The sequence below is a fragment of the Felis catus genome, chromosome A3 (assembly GCF_018350175.1).
Source record: "Felis catus isolate Fca126 chromosome A3, F.catus_Fca126_mat1.0, whole genome shotgun sequence".
Lineage (NCBI taxonomy): Eukaryota > Metazoa > Chordata > Mammalia > Carnivora > Felidae > Felis > Felis catus.
This window is the reverse complement of record NC_058370.1, coordinates 135,824,688-135,842,114: the sequence shown is the minus strand read 5'-3', so window position 1 is coordinate 135,842,114 and position 17,427 is coordinate 135,824,688. Positions and strand designations below refer to the sequence as shown.

Here is a 17,427-nt window from a genome sequence, read left to right as displayed (position 1 = left end):
ATTTTTAAACCATGGTATTTTTTTCTTTTCTTTTCTTTTCTTTTTTTACTATTTTCTGTTAAAGGTCACTTCACATTTACATTTAGGTGTGGCTGAGCTTCAGTTTAGCATAACATGATATTTGGTCCTCGCAGAGCCCAAGTTACTGGGCACAAAATGGTTGAACAGAAATGCCATGAATTGCATATTCAAGCAGTACTAAGTAGAAAGTATGAGGTTTCTTGCCAACCTAGAAAGCTAATTTGTAGTTCATTCCTCAATTAGGAAGTCACTTTTCCAACCCCAACCGGAAGGCGTGAAGTTTAACCCTTCTTGTAGGCAAGAAGTCCCCCCCGCCAAAATCCCACATGAGGAGCACGTATTTGTGGGAGCAGACAGGGTGGTCAGGCTGAGCTCAGAGAGGAAGGAGCTTACATTCGGATAATAAGGAACCAGAGACTGGCATCTGTAGGCTGGCATTTCGTGAAAAGTTTCAACGTATGTAATCTGCAGGGTGTCTCTGGGTATACATGTTCTGCTGAAATGTATTCATGCATAATTATTCTAACTAAAGGTGTCCGGTGACCTTAAACTTGAAGGAGATTTTGTTGTCTTTTTTTTTTTTTTAATTTTAAGGTGAAGTAAACTTCTTCTGATAGCTTTCTACTGTGTGTGTGAGTGTGTGTGTGTTTTCTTTTATATCCACAGACACAAAATATGTCCATCATGAAGCAGAAGTTTTTTAAGTGGAACCAACATTTCCATGTCTCCCTCTTTAAGGGGGGCGGATCTGTTTCCCCCAAGTTCCAGGACCCTGACTCCACGAGGTACAATAGGTCTACATACCTACCAATATTCTCTTTTTGTATAAAATGCAGGGGATCTTCTGGGGATAATGTTTAAAAATTGCACAAGGGCAGGGGCGTCTGGGTGGCTCAGTCGGTTAAAGCATCCGACTTTGGCTCAGGTCATGATCTTGCGGTTCGTGAGTTCGAGCCCTGCGTCGGGCTCTGTGCTGACAGCTCGCCTGGAGCCTGTTTCAGATTCTGTGTGTCTCTCTCTCTCTGCCCCTCCCCCACTCACACTCTGTCTCAAAATAAATAAACCTTAATTTTTTTTTTTAAATTGCACAAGGGCAAAGAATTTCCTGAGATGAAGAAGCTTGAGACCCTAACCCTTTCCTCCGGGTTCAGGAATTCTTCGGATAGTTCACATAAACTTCTTTGAATACTTCAACAATCAATGAAGGACAGCAGGGGCAAAGTCACCCTGGGGTGAGCTTCCGTGTGCCCCCTAAAGTCACCAGCTAGGGTTGGGGGGCTGGTTCTGGACACAGCCCAGGGCCAGTGACAGAGCCCACAGCCAAGGCTCGTCCAGGAAGGTCACGAAGCTGGGGAACACACAGGTGTTTGGAGTAAGTTCCAAGAGGAGCCCAGTGGGGGCTCAGACTGACTGGTTAGAGAAACAGCCGAGAACACACTAGAACCATTGGCACGGACTCCATCTCCCATCCTGCCATGGGTACAGCTTCCTGCCCACCTGATGCCAAGGTGGCGTGGCCGTGGGCTCCTGCAGCCCTTCCTGCAGACTCTGCCTGTGCCCTCAGCCTGACGGGGGCAACAGCCACAGGACAGAGAATAGTATCACACCTCTGGCCTGAGGATCAGATTTCAGACTTCTCCACTGTCCTCTTGGCTCCTAGAGCTCTCTTGGACATGTTATTTCCTGTGCCTGAATTTCCGGGCAGAATTAGAACTTTTTCCTTTTCATGAGACGGAGGGAACGGAGGAGAAGAAGAAAAATGAACGGGCTCTATGTTTGCAGATTACAGACGGAGTCATGTCATGCGAGGCCGAGAGAAATCACCTGCTTTCGTACATCAAACCACCCAACTGGAGAGGACGATGGCTACTTGGAGCTTGGAGCTCTGTAAGGTGAGTTCAGCTTTTCTTAGCCCGTCTTCTTATTGTGTTCCCGAATTTCACATTTAAAGAGCCCACTGTTCTGCAATTAGGGACTCGGATCATGTGGGTCCTGCGCTGTTACTTTAATTCGGATTCCAAATTAGATGGTTTTGGCCACAACCTTCTGAGCTTCCTAACTGTGAACTCACAGACTTCTTTCTTCCTTCAAATACTTCATGCCGTACTTACATTAGAAACACTCCACAAATGGGGCGCCTGGGTGGCTCAGTCGTTTGAGCGTCTGACTTCGGCTCAGGTCATGATCTCGCACTCCGTGGTTCCAGCCCCGCGTCGGGCTCTGTGCTGACAGCTCAGAGCCTGGAGCCTGCTCCGGACTCTGTGTCTCCCTCTCTCTCTGACCCTCCCCCATTCATGCTCTGTCTCTCTCTGTCTCAAAAAATAAATAAACGTTAAAAAAAATATATTTTAAAGAAAGAAACACTCCACAAAAACCATACCAAGCCTTAAATGGACTGTTAACAAAACAAAAAATAAAGGGAAAAAAAAATAATGCTGTGAAAATGCTGCATATTAAATAGAGGAATGAATGCAAGTATTTTTCTGAAGTCTGCATTTTAAAGATAAACAAATCTTCAAAATTCCCCTCTGAGATTCTTTCAATGTATTAATACATTCGCTGGAAGCTTGAAGTTTATTCTTTGAAAAATTAGCAGAAAGAATTAGCACATTGTGCCTCAAAAGAATACTTTAAGATGCTTTCTCCTTCGGCATGAAATTTTATTCTTAAGGGGCTAAAATAAAAGACAATGAAGGTAAGAGCTCAGTAAGCCCCCCCCCTCCGAAAAGACATTGTTGAATTCAATTATTCGTTTTCGTGAAGAGTTTACATTCATATTTGAGAGCAGTTTACAATGGAGAAGAACAAATTCGAAACTAAATAAAACTTGAGGCTTCAAAAAGTAGCATTGTCGGGGCGCCTGGGTGGCTCAGTCGGTTGAGCGTCCGACTTCAGCCAGGTCACAATCTCGCGGTCCGTGAGTTCGAGCCCCGCATAGGGCTCTGGGCTGATGGCTCAGAGCCTGGAGCCTGTTTCCGATTCTGTGTCTCCCTCTCTCTCTGCCCCTCCCCCGTTCATGCTCTGTCTCTCTCTGTCCCAAAAATAAATAAAAATGTTAAAAAAAAAATTTAAAAAAAAGTAGCATTGTCGTTTATTTCTTTTGTTTTGTTTTGAATTCTACACATCTTTCGGCAACTAATGAGCGTAAGATGACTGAAACAGTCATGCCCTATGCGAATCAGGGAAAATACAAAGAGGGCCCCTCTTCCTGCTTCTTCCACACCCTAATAGGCTCTCTGGACGGATTTGAAGATTGATTCAAATTGATGTGCCTGCACGGGGTGCCCGGGTGGCTCAGTCGGTTAAGCACGGCTCAGGTCAAGATCTCACAGTTCATGGGTTCAAGCCCCAAATTGGGCTCCAGGCTGACAGTGGGGAGCCTGTTTGAGATTCTCTCTCTTCCCCACCCCCCACCCCCGCTCTCTCTGCCCCTCCCCCACTTGCAGGCACACACGTGTGCTCTCTAAATCAACAAATAAATAAACTTTGAAAAGAACTTAAAAAATGTTTCGATGTGCCAGCACCTAGCATCTACCAGGAACCAGACACCGGGAGGGTGACTAAAAATCTCATTCCTGATATCAAGTTGCTCATAACTATGTGAGTGAGACAGAATACATGTCAAGAGAAGACATGACGGAGTGGCCAAGGTGTAGGTGGTATTTTCGAGAAGCAGGAGCAAAAAACATTCATCCGGGCAGGGGTAGGGTGGGGAGGGGGCACGGGGGAATAAGGACAATAGCGAGAGCCAGGCGTCGACATGTCATCCTTAAAATCGGTGTTAATTCTTCCCCGTGCGAAGACGAAAGTGAGCCATGTCTGGTGGGGGCACCACCAGACGAAGTACAGAAGTGCAAGTGGCAAGATCAGGGCCCGAGCGCCAGGGGCCCCAGGAAGGAGGAAATTACAATCATCCCTCGTTGCTCAGTTTTCGAATCCCGGCAGCCATGAAGCCCCTGAGACTTCAAAGGAGTTAAATGTCTTGCTGAACCAGTTCCCACCTTTGTAAGTCACTGGACTGAACCGAAAACAGGGTGTTTCCCTCCTTTTTGCTGCAGAGAGAAAGAGGGAGGAAGAAGGAATCGTGAGGGTTTTCCAAGGATGGTAACGCAGGACCAAGAAGCAAATTTGCCATCGTGATTTTAATTTTCCTGAGCCTCCTCCTCATTGAGAATTTCACGAAGTTACTGTTTATAAACCCTGCCTCTTTGGTGGATCGGCTGATTTCTGAATTCTCTGGGAGATCTAGTGTCTCCCTAGGCAAGGTGGCCGCCACTTTGATCTGATGTCTGAGGCCAGAAGAGACGCTTCGGCCGGGCAGAGAGGCTTGAACCCTCGTAGATGGAGGAATATCGGGCGGGAGGGTGTGCTCTGCCATCCCAACTCTCGCTGGCCCTTTTTCAGGCCATAAATCAACTGTTCGTTGGCAATTTTTTTAACTATGGGATTTGGATGCTGACACAGATACGTCTATAGCTGCTGTATTTCGACTGGATCTCTCATAATTTATGACAAAACAGCATTCCCACAAGCCCTAGCATCTAGGTTGTGGCTTGTTGTACCATAACATATACCAAAAGTGAAGGAGACGATTTTGTTTCATCCATTACCTCCTGCAAATGTTTGTAAACTTCTGGAGTGTAGACATTGGAACCACCTGCAGGGCTTAATTAAAAAGTTTCTCCTTTCCTCCTACCACCCACCCTTACCGGGGAGGATTCCCATCAGATTTTTAAGGCTCCCAGGTGATTCTGATGATCAACAAAGCATGGGAAATACCAAATTAGAGTTCCCTAACCATAGTAGCATACCATTTAAATGTATTAGCATAATTACTTTAAGGATAATTCACACGCTCCTAATCATTAAATAAAAGGATGACACCAGATGAATGTAATCCTGAACTGTACCCGTCCTGGGGAAGAATGGGGCGTGGGAGCCACGGACCACGCTAGCAAAACGTGAACAAGACACATCTAAGTCCTGGAGGGCAGAGCTCAAGTCCTTGCTTCTCCCAGTGGACCTCGGGCCAGCAGCTCTGGCCTCCCCTGGGAGCTTGTTAGAAATTCAGACCCACCCAGACCTACGAAATAGAAGCTGCAGAGTAACAGATTATCGAGTGATTCCTACACGTAGGAAATCTTAAGAAGCCATAGAATAATTGTTCTCCACCTCGGCTGCCTATAGAATCACTTGAGACAATCTTTAACCCGGCAATTCCAGTGTCCCACTCTAGAGTGGCCCTATCACGCTCTAGGGCTGGAGCGTGGGCATCACCGTTTTGAAACCAGCAGCTATTTCTGTGTTATAATACCATTTATGTCTTTAAAGAAAAGAAGCAGGGGGCGACTGGGTGGCTCAGTCAGTTGAGTGTCCGACTCTTGATTTCCGCTCAGGTCATGATCTCACAGCTCGTGGGTTCAAGCCCTGCGTCAGGCTCTGTGCTGACAGCATGGAGACTGCTCGGGATTCTCTGTCTCTCTCCGTCTCTCTCTCTCTCTCTCTCTGCCCCTGCCCCACTTATTCTCTCTCTGTATCTCTCTCAAAATAAATAAATAAAACTTGAAAAAAATAAAAAGAAGGCTTTTCTCCCACTTTGAACTGGCAAGCCAGTGAGGACCTCCTTCCACAAATTTGAAACTGGGGTTCAGTGTGTTACCCATGGAGGTCAAGCGTCACACTGGGCCCACACACCAGCCGGGGAAAGACTTCTGGGCTCGGACAGCTGTGTGTGTGCGGGCCAGCTCCTTGGACTTTGCTGGCACCCAAGGCTTTGCTGGTGTTGACCCTCTGACAGGCCGCCCCTGATGACCCCACCTCTTTTCCATTACCAGCCCCATGTTAACTAATGTCCAGTCTGTCTCCTTCACTTCACCTGGGATGAAAAGTTGTCACATAACTTTTTGTACAGATGGAAGAATAAAGCTAATACGTATTATCACGTCTCTAATCCTAAGCCATTAATGATTTTTTTTTATTTAGAGGAACAAGAAAGAAAGAAAGTATTTCATTTACAACCAATTTTTTCCCAATATCACGCTTTCCAATGTGTATGATACGTGACAAATAAAAATTAACCATAATGGAACTGAGTTGTCTTCAGGCTTATAAAATTCGAGGTCAGATGATGTGTTCAGCCCCATAAAGCAAAACGTTCAATGTGTCGACTCACATCCCTCAAATGCAGCTGCATTCGTAAGGGGACACAGCTTAGGTGACGCAGAGCAATGGGTGTCCCAGAAGCCCCGTCAGACACTGATCTGTACAGTTTTCTCCCACTAAATTCCTGCTACGAGATTATTAATTCAGAGAAGAGGCTTTCATTTTGTGTTAAAATATTTGTCATACTCTGGGGCACCTGGGTGGCTCAGTCGGTTGAGCGTCCGGCTTCGGCTCAGGTCATGATCTCACAGTCCGTGGGTTCGAGCCCCGGGTCAGGCTCTGTGCTGAACGCTTGCTGGGAGCCTGGGACCTGCTTCGGATTCTGTGTCTCCCTCTCTCTCTGCCCCTCCCCCACTCACGCTTTGTCTCACTCTGCTCAAAAATAAATAAATGTAAAAAAAAATGTTTTTAAATAAGATATTTGTCATACTCTTACCTGCCGTGTGGCCCTAGCATCACCCATCTGCACATTAGTTGATAAAGAACCCAAGAGATGCTGAAAACTGTCATTCATTCAAAAATATCATAACCTCGGGGCACCTGGTGGCTCAGGCAGTTAAGTATCTGACTCTTGGTTTCAGCTCAGGTCATGACCTCACAATAGGTGAGTTTGAGCCCCGAGTCAGGCTCTGTGCTGTCAATGCAGAGCCTGATGGGGGGGGGGGGGGGGGGGGGGAGGGGGCTCGATCCCATGACCCTGGGATCATGACCTGAGCCAAAATCAAGAGTTGGCTGCTCAACCAACTGAGCTACCCAGGTACTGCATTCATTATTTTATTTTACAAATAAGGACATTGAAATAATCTTTTTTTATGTTTATTTTTGAGAGAGATAGAGAGAGAGAGAGAGAGAGAGAGAGAGAGAGAGAGAGAGAGAGAGAAAATGTGGGGGAGGGGAAGAGAGAGAGGGAGACACAGAATCGGAAGCAGACTTCAGGCTCTAAGCTCTGAGCACAGTGCACGGTGTGGAGCTCGAACCCACGAACCATGAGATCGTGACCTGAGCTGAAGTCGGACGCTCAACCGACTGAGCCACCCAGGTGCCCCAGGACATTGACATAATATTTCACGTGCACACATTGATTTGGAGGTCACTTTTCCTTGAATTAACGCTCTCAGATCACTGAAGAGTCAAAATTATCGCCAGTCCCATAGCTGACTTGGGAGCACCCACTAAGCAGGAGGTTGAAGGATACCGTGGCCTCAGTACTCAGTGAGCTTACAGTTCACTTAGGAGGAAACGATTTTCTGAATTGAAACTTTTACGTAGCAAAATGCAGCGTTTATAGTAACACAGTGAGTAATTCAGATAACGAAGCCTGGAAAATAGGAAATGGAGCTCCGACCTTCGCCACATGGCACCACTTGGATGGGGGCCGTCACAGCATGCTGTCACCATGGGGGGGGGTGGCCTGGAGCATCACAGCGCCCCCCCACCCCCAGGTCTAGAATCTACTACACAGGGAGAGCGGACTCCATGTTATGAGTGAGGACCAAGCTAGCGATCATGATGAAAAGGACGGGGCACTAAAATGAGTCAGGAGTGGGGGCGCCTGGGTGACTCAGTCGGCTGAGCGTTTGACTTTGGCTCAGGTCTTGATCTCACGATCCGTGAGTTCGAGCCCCGCGTCGGGCTCTGTGCTGACAGCTCGGAGCCTGAAGCCTGCTTTGGATTCTGTGTCTCCCTCTCTCTCTCTCTGCCCCGCCCCTGCTTGCACTCTGTCACTCTCTCAAAAACAAAATAACATTGAAAAAAAAAAAAAAAGAAAGAAAGAAATTTTAAAAAATGAGTCGCGAGGAGAAGAGGCTTGGGATGCCTGTTGTGATTCTCGATGCAACAGAAATTTCAACTCCGACATCCCGGGTCTTCTGTGTCTCCGGCTAATGTAGCCTGAAGTCGGCTCACTGCAGACACTGACTCTGAGCGCTCTTGGTTCAAAGCGCGCTTCTGTTCTGGTGAATTCCCTCACCGTCGCTTGCGGCTGGACGGCACTCATCACGTGCTGCCCAGGGAGCCTGCGAGCCCGTCCAAAGGCAGAACCGAGCTGTCCCAGGATGGAGACGCTTTCATCGTTCCGTCTGCGGTTGCTGCTTCCAAGTCTGCAATCCTCCCTGGATCGAATCCAGAGCCTCCTGCCTCGTAGACATAAATAAATGCTTGCTGGGCCTGAAGCCTTTGCCGGAAGAAAGAAAGGAGAAGTAATACCCACTTTTCTTTTCTCATCCTCAGGGCTGGGAGCAGAAGAGGGGCCCCATAATAGACAAGGGGCGTTGCAGGCTGTTCCTTTACACCGGGGTTGCGAAGTGACTACTTGAAGGTCAAGTCTGCTCAAAGCCATCTGGGTTTGACTGACAGGAGAGGGCCATGTAGTTAGCCACAGGCCCCACCCACCTCTATCGTACCTTGCACCCTACCTAGGGTACCAGCTCTGCCCCCGAAATCATTTGAGTTTGTAAATGATCCAGAAAGCAATCCCTAGATCCAGAAAGCAATCACACCCCAGAAAAGATTAGACATCACCTTTGTCTGCTAACGGTTTGGACTGACAAACAAGTGTGTTATTTTGGAGGCTTTTAAAACACATTTAAGCCAATACACTGTGGTTCTAAAATAAGCATCAGGTGGTTTCTCGGTGAGTCTCACTATAGGTAACTGCCATGATCTCAAAGTTTGGTTACTAGACAGAGGATAAGAAATGGTTCAAGCTTCTGTGTGGACTTCTAGAGAATGTTTGTGAAAAGACACCATGTTCTTCCGTGCGTGTTCTGTGATTTTCGGCCTTCGTCTTCTCTCGGGGCAAGACAAATCCTTAAAATTAGCTTTGGCAGAGACAGGATCACTTTTATCCAGGTTCATTATATAGAAATCTAGTTATCCGGAGATATGCATGACACAGACTCCCTCCCAGCCCTTTTATAAAGACCCACCCCTTACACTGTGACCCCCGGGAAGTCTTGAATTTCTTTGACTGTCTGTCCCTTCACCTGTCAAGTCGAAAATGTGCCCATCTGAGCAGGTTACTTGAAGAATTCAAGAACAAGTGGTTAGTGAGCGCTTACTAGGTATCAGGCCCCGCTGTGAGTGCTCTACATGTATGGGTTCATTTGTATTCACACTAACCCAAGACAGGACATGCTATTACCGACACGAACTGTGAGATCATGACCTGAGCCGAAAACAAGAGTTGGACGCCCGACCGACTAAGCCACCCAGGTGCCCCCCCAAACGGATTCTTACAATTGCAACGTTTTCTGCAGAACACTTTGCAACCTGTGTGTACATGCTCCTTCTGTAAATTAGAATATCCTCGCGAACATCTTAGCCTTCTCAAGGTAAAGGAAGGTAATTGTGTGTGTTGAGCTGCACAATAACACAGCCTTGTTCCGAAGCCGCCAAGGTGTGCACATTTTCCCCTTAAATGGACATACACGTTCGCCACCATCCGTCACTCACTTAGGAGAGTTTGTATCTTCTCTCTTAAAAATCGCATTAGAGGCTCTCTAGCCTTGTTTTCCGAATGCATTTGCTGCTATCAAACACCCCCCCCCCCAACGTCTCTTCTTATGAGAGCTACACTGAGAAAGTAATGAATGACTTTGTCGGAATCTAGTGTTTAATGGAAGCGTAAATAGGCAAAGAGCATCAGCCTGATGGATTCCTTTACCGGAAAGTTTTGTAAGCACCAGAGCAGATAGCTTGTGTCCTCCCAAGGTAACACGGCGTGTTCCAAGGCTCTTCCCGGTGTTCCAGACCATTTAGACAGCCAAGTGTGGGAGGGCCAGATGAGGGAGGATGGCTGTGTTTGTCTTGGCCGCCTAACGTCCTCAAACGTGGCTAATATTTTGCAGCCATGCCACTTACTTGTCTATACAAGCTAAATGCTCTATTGTAATTATCCTTCAAGACAAGTGCCTGCACCTGACGACCGGTCTAGACCAGTGACATTGACAGGTCTAATTCTCATTCCTCTGATGCATCTGTCAGTGACAATCGTCTTGCTGAGAAGGATGGATGGTGTCAGCAGGGGACTCCAAAAAGGTCTCTTGAGCTTTCTGTGGTCCTGCGGTCCTTTCACTAAAAGCTCTTAGTAATAGGAAGCTCTCTGCCTGGAAAGAGACTCGACTCGGTGTTGGAAACACGCTAAAAACGGCTGGGCTCTCACAGGTGATTTTAGTGAGTTATAATGAAGAGTCACCAGAGTCTGAGTGTCTGTGGACTCCACGAGGATGACAACATGACAAGCATTGAACTGAGAAGCTTGTTGCAATGTTACGAAGGGATTCCATAAAAACCTCTTATCAAATTAAAAGCATTACAGAGGATCCGGTGAGCTCCCAGAAGCATGCTAGACACATTAATCACGGGGACCACCAACGCCTGCCCCTGCCCTCAGGAGCTCTTAGAATATACTCATGGTTGTTCTTTGAGCACTGAATCCCTGCGAGAGTTTGGAAAATTAGACTGCAGGGGTGCGTGACTTAAGCAGCCGACTCTTGATTTCAGCTCGGGTCATTATCTTGTTTGCGGTTTGTGAGCTCGAGCCCTGAGTCAGGCTCCACACTGACAGTGCTCTTGGGATTCTCTCTCTTCCTCTCTCTCTGCCCCTTCCTCCCTCTCTCTCTTTCTCTCCCTCTCTCTCTCTCTCTCTCTCAAGAAATAAACTTAAAAAAATAAAAATAAGAATTCGACTGTATTTTCACTGCCAACTCATCAAAAACGAACTCTAGGCCGCTGAGGTTTCACCAAAGGATATTCCCCTTTATTTAGTGTTTTTATTTATTTTTGAGAGACAGAGTACAAGTGGTAGAGGGGCAGAGAGAGAGGGAGACACAGAATCGGAAGCAGGCTCCAGGCTCTGAGCCATCAGCACAGAGCCCAACGAGGGGCTCCAACTCATGAATTGTGAGATCATAACCTGAGCTGAAGTCGGATGCTCAACCGACTGAGCCACCCAGGCGCCCCCATGGCATACTTTCTGAAGAGGCAGGTGGCTATAAAGAAAGTTCTAGAACTAAGAAAAGCCCAGAACAAAGACAGTGGTTGATGTGTGTCTCGACATGAAGTCACACTCTGGTTAAGTCTGTTGGTGTGCTGATGATATGTGAATTTTAATTATAATATTTGATACAGAATTTATTTCCTCATTTTTCCATGTGTTCAGCCTTCATGGAGCCAAGGATGTGTTAGACACTGAAGAATAACAACTCAGCCTTTTCTTCCCTCCCGAATTCACAATCCAAATGGTGATGGGGCAGAGACGATCTGTTCTACAGAGAACTCAGAAAAAGGTACACAGGGTCTAAAACTATAGAAGAAGAAGTCACTAACTCTGCCTTGCGAGGGTCCAGAGAAGGCTTCGTGTGCCAGGATGTCAAATGAGACCTGGTATTCGTTAGGCTCAAAGGACGCTGTGTATTTCCTGGATGTGTGGAAAAAGTAACAGGCTGTCTATGCAGAAAAGTAGGCAGTGACCGGATCATGGATGAGTTTACCAGATGACAAAGTGTGAAACTTCACCTATCCTGATGCTTCAGAGCACAACAAGGAAACATTCAGGTTTCAGCTGTCAACAGGGCTCTGGCGGCAGAGAAAAGCCTGGGTGGGGAAGGGCAGGGCGGTCCCGATCGCCATCGGTGACAAAGATGTGATGGAGACATTGCCAATGGAATGACGAAGAAGTCAGAGAATTCTAGGTGAAAAGTGACGTACCTGAGGACTAATTCGACGGGGGTCACCTAGGAAGTCTGACAGGCTTTGGCAGAAATGACAACATTAACTGAGGTAAGAGTAGAGGAGAGTTAGATGATGTGAACAATTCAAGTTCACTGGGTGTACAATCTCTTACCTCACATCAGCCATGCACCATGGAAGGAGGTACTATATTAACATTTGTGCTTTACAGATGAGAATACCAACGCTTAGAGAAGTTGGCCAACACTTCTCAGTCAACAACTCTTTTTTTTCTTTTAATATGTATTTATTTTTGAGAGAGAGACAGAGTGCGAGCGAGGGGAGGGGCAGAGAGAGAGAGAGAGGGAGACACAGAATCCCAAGCAGGCTCCAGGCTCTGAGCTGTCAGCACAGAGCCTGACACAGGGCTCGAACCCACGAACTGTGAGATCATGACCTGAGCCGAAGTCGGATGCTCAACCGACTGAGGCACCCAGGTGCCCCTCGGTCAACAACTCTTAAATGAAAAGCGCAGAACAGGAAAAGAATCCGAGTCTTTCCCTGAAACAGCTGGGCATACTTCACGGCTTCCCTCTGCCTCTCTCCTCGCTCAACTTCTTGAGGACGAGGTCTGTAGCCTATGTGGTCCACTTTCCCTCCAGTACTTACTAAGTGCCTAGCACACAGCAAGGATGAAAAATGTGTGGTTTGGAACATGACTGCGCCTTGGACATAGAGCTGGTGACACCAGTGGCCCAGACTAATGCTCTTATTTATTGGTAACTCGTCCTTAAATTTCTTATTCACCCAGGATCGCTGTGACCTAGAGCGAAGTGTGACCAAACACTAGGGGCCTCAAAACGGCACACGTTGGTTTTTAAGCCATTGTCCAAACCCACCCTACTCCTTGAGGCTGGGTCCAGCCCATGAAATGTCACGGGTGCTTTGTCATAAGTTCCCTGGAGGCTCAGCAAACAGGGGCAGGAGGGGAAGGTGGGAAGAAGAGGAAGGACTCAGTCCACATCACCTTACCAATAGTTCTTCATCCTGGCAGTGAGAGTTGGTTTCCCTTAATGCTTTTCCCAACACCTCAGGAGCCAGCGTGAACCCACCACCATGATGGTTGGCCAGGGGCTGCAGGCCCTTCAGGGGGGCTTCCCCAGTGCTCCCTCAGCACCCCTCTGCTGCCATGGAGACCCCTGAGCCTTTCAGTCTTCCCATATCTGCTCAACCAATCCCTCCTGTTAGAATCCCGTCCCTGGGGGTGCCTGGATGGCTCGTCAGTTAAGCCTTTGACTCATGATTTTGACTCAGGTCATGATCTCACAGTTCATGGGTTCAAGCCCCACGTCAGGCTCCATGCTGATGGTGCACAACCTGCTTGGGGTTCTCTCCCTGTCTCTCTGCCCATCCCTTTCTCCCTCCCTCTCTCTCTCTCTCAAAATAAATAAATAAACTTAAAAATAAAATAAAATAATGAAATAAAATAAAATCCTGTCCGTGGGAATAATCAGCGTCCATTCTGTCTTCCCGACTGGTTAATGATGGACAGAGAGTGTCAGACGTTTATTTCCCCCTTTCTGCTGAAGGAACTCTCAAATCCTCCAGCCAGAAAATTCTCATGGGCGGGGAGGCAGGCTGTCTGTCCTGATGATGGAGCTCCCTAGCCACCTGGTAAGGTACACCCGAGAAAAGCTTCTTCTCCCCACCTTCCCCCCCTGCCCCTGTTTGCCGAGCCTCCAGGAAACTGCTGGCAAAGCACCTGTGAAATTTCAGGGACAGACATCCGCAGAGGAGGGCACCACGTTCCGGCCAGAAAGCACCAGTTGGGTCGCTGCTCAGAGTTCACTGACCTCATCCGCTGAACATCAGAGAAGGAAAAAAAAGAACAGTTGAATCTCCTGACTTTTCTTCAAATGGCAAATTTCCACCGTCCATTACTTTATGGACTAGCTGTTCGACTCAGTCCTAAATGATCTGATAGACACTGTGCCTTAAAATTATTTCTGATTCAAGCACTCCTGCTGTACAATCATGGATATTTGTATTGATTTTTCTTAAATATAATTGCTCACTATGATCTTCAGTATCTCCCCCAAAAGACAGAAAAGCTCGCTGGTCCAAAACTTCAGAGAGTGTCCACACTGTGCTTAATGGTGATCTGTTTTGTTCAGCTGATCGGTGGTTTTTACTGTGTTTGGTACCAGCTGATAAATGGCAAGGCTACTACTGTTTAAATGCCAGCAGAATCCTCTAAAGGTTTGTTAGCTTTCGAAAGAAAGAAAGAAAGAAAGAAAGAAAGAAAGAAAGAAAGAAAGAGGGAGGGAGGGAGAGAGGAAGGAAGGAAGGAAGGAAGGAAGGAAGGAAGGAAGGAAGGAAGGAAGGAAGGAAGGAAAGGAATTACCTTTGGTCTTGCTCTGCAGAATTGGACATTTGAACTGTGTCAGGAGGTCTACAGGCCTCACCCTCAGGGTCATTAGCAAAGAGAAGGTGGCAGGGAAGGGAGGCACAGGCCACTCCAGTGGATGAAAGACAAAGAAGGGGCCCCAGGTTGTGCACCAGCACCGTGAGGTGAGGCTACATCCGGGCACCGTGCACACATCAGAGAACACTCCATCAGTCGTGTAGAGGTGGGAACCGACTCAGGGAGATGAACCGATCTGCCCGACGTCACCCACCTACCTGGAAGCAGGGCTCAGCCTAGAATCCGGGTCCGTAGACGACGTCCAAATCAAGGACACCTTCCACTCATTTCAGGTCGTCACCAACACTAACTTCAGGTTTCTGTACTTGGACCAAGAGGCAGCAAGATTTTATGGAAAGGGCCCGATGGTGTATATTTTAGGCTCTGCGGCCACTCGGCCCTGGCCTTGGCTTCTCAGCTGAGCCACTTAGAGGCTCAGTGGATACTGAGAAGCCAGCGTGGTGGTGATGTCGGGACCCAGAGACATTTATGCTCTTTCCCGCAAGCCTTACCATAAGGCCTCCAACTCACTTCCCCAGATATCCGCTCTCACTCCCGGCATCGGCTTTGAATTCCAGTCAGTGAGGATGGCCGGGAGAAAGTAGGGACACGGCCAGCTCATCTGAGAGCCAACTCGGAGGATGTTCACACCTCTGTGACTCTCACTTCGTTGGTCACTCTTCACTCACACGGCCACTTCTGGTTCTAAGCAGTTGGGGAGGTGACTAAGGTTCTGGCAGCCTGGTACCCTCGAAGGGTCCATTACCAAAGGAAGGCAGATGGTGAGGGCCACCTGGGTGGCTTAGTCGGTTAATTGTCCGGCTTCGGCTCAGGTCATGATCTTATGGCTCATGGGTTCGAGCCTTGTGTGGGGCTCTGTGCTGACAGCTCGGAGCCTGGAGCCTGCTTCGGATTCTGTGTGTGTGTCTCTCTCTGCCCTTCCCCTGCTCGCTCGCTCTCTGTCTCAAAAATAAATAAACATTAAAAAAAAAAAAAGGCAGATGGCGATATTGTAGATGAACAGTACTTGTAGCAGATATTTAATTTATGAGGAGTTTTTTAGGGTGTGTATGAAATAAAGCTGATTTGTTCTGTCATTCAGAGACCAATTTGCTAATACCTCCTTCAGCAATAGATGTTTCAATAATACTCTATCCTATTTTTTCTTAATTTTTAATGCTTGTTTATATTTGAGAGAGACAGAGAGACAGAACATGAGCGGGGGGAGGAGCAGAGAGAGAGGGAGACACGGAATCCGAAGCAGGCTCCAGATTCTGAGCTGTCGGCACAGAGCCCAACACGGGGCTCGAACGCACGAACCGTGAGATCATGACCTGAGCCAAGGTCAGAGGCTTAACAGACTGAGCCCCCCAGGCGCTCCCACTCTACCTTCCTTAAAAGGAAATGTTGCTGTAGAGTAGACTGAAGCAGAATAGGTCTGCTTTTACTCCGCTGTTCAATAGTCGTGGGGCCTCACTCTCTGTGTCTCCATCTATAAAAGGGAACTTATGTAGATCCTAAGTAGGTTGAAAGAGAAGGCTTATGGGAGGGTCAGGGTCCGCAGCAGGTGAATCGGTCAAAAATATTTGTTCTTCTTCTTCGCTATAAAGCAGGGAACTAAAAATTCATATTCGTTAGATAAATGTTTCAACACAGGCGAGCTAAATATGATTTAACTCTCAGGCTAGGCCTCTTTTTTCTTTCTTTTTTTTTTTTTTTTATTTGCCCCTTAGTGTTACTGAGGTATAATTGACAAATAATATTGGATATAGTTAAAAGATACAACGGGAGGCTTTGATGTCTGTCTGGTGAGATGATTATCGCCGTCAAGTTAATCAACCCATCCATCACCTCACACAGCCGCCTTATTTTTGCAGGTTAAAAATGCTTAAGATCTACTCTCCTAGTAAATGTCACGTATATAACACAGTGGGGTTAACTGTTTTAAATCCTCAGGCCTCATTCATGTAACCGAAAGTTTGTTGCCTTTGACCAGCATCTGCTGGTTTCCCCCAACCCCCAACCCCCGGCAACCACTGTTCTACCCTGGTTCTGTGAGCTCAGTTTTTTAATTCCACGAATATGAGATCCTCACGTCACATTTGTCCTTGTCTGTCTGGTTCATTTCATTTAGTATCACGTCCTCCAGTTTTATCCATGTTGTCTCAAATGGCAGGAGTTCCTTCGCTTTCTTGGCTGAATAATATCCCGTTACATCTGAATGGGTAAAGACAATGTGGCATATACTTTGTAAGATGTTTTTAATGTTTATTTATTTTTGAGAGAGAGAGAGAGCAGGGGCGGGGCAGAGAGAGGGAGACAAAGGACCTGAGATGGGCTGTGCGCTGACAGCAGAGAGCCTGACGTGGGGCTCAAACTCATGAACTGTGAGATCATGCCCTGAGCTGAAGTCCAATGCTCAACCAATAGAGCCACCCAGGCGCCCCCAATGTGGCATAAACTTTATAGGGAGGAGGCTGGCACACCCGTGTGAAGGACTGGTGGTGGATATGCCAAACATTCCCTCAAACCAAACACCAAAAGCTCCTTAAGAGAGCCAGGTGAAAATGACCCACCAACACCGATCGGACACCCATGGATGTTTATTGTGAGGACCATGGCATTCGGTTTACTTGCTTCACTGGTCACACTTTGAAAGTATTGAACTCCGGGGGCACCTGGGTGGCTCAGTTGGTTGAGCGTCCGACTTCAGCTCCGATCACGATCTCATGGTTCTTGGGTTCGAGCCCCGCGTCGGGCTCTGGGCTGACAGCTCAGAGCCTGGAGTCAGCTTCGGATTCCATGTCTCCCTCTCTCTCTGCCCCTCCCCTGCTCTCACTCTGTCTCTCAAGAATCAATAAGCATTTAGAACAATTGAAAAAAAGAAGAAAAGAAAAAAAAAAGTATTGAACACTGGATTCAAATGGTGAGGAGCCCTTCCCCTGGTTCTCAGACATCAACCCCACTATCTCTTAAAATGCTTCAGCATGCAAGGAAATTGCCGACGGGGTATTTGGGACGTTTCCTTGAGCAAATGATTGTTTCCAGAGCACGCAGTCCGGTGAAAGCTTGTTCCGAGATGATGATTTTCATATGTACACAAATTGGTC

The 17,427-nt window shown here is 47.3% G+C and overlaps 2 long non-coding RNA genes across 2 annotated transcripts; one reads left to right on the top strand and one right to left on the bottom strand.

Annotated features, from left to right (window-relative positions):
• Positions 1-3,784: 3,784 nt before the first annotated feature.
• LOC109498451 lies at positions 3,785-6,758 on the bottom strand. Its single transcript, XR_002155298.3, has 2 exons — positions 6,620-6,758; positions 3,785-4,073 (listed from the first exon to the last, which is right to left on the bottom strand). It is a non-coding gene; the product is annotated as an uncharacterized LOC109498451 (long non-coding RNA).
• Positions 6,759-6,877: 119 nt separating this feature from the next.
• LOC109498450 lies at positions 6,878-13,934 on the top strand. The gene is made up of 3 exons (XR_002741358.2): positions 6,878-6,940; positions 11,345-11,964; positions 13,630-13,934. It is a non-coding gene; the product is annotated as an uncharacterized LOC109498450 (long non-coding RNA).
• The last annotated feature ends 3,493 nt before the right edge of the window (positions 13,935-17,427 follow it).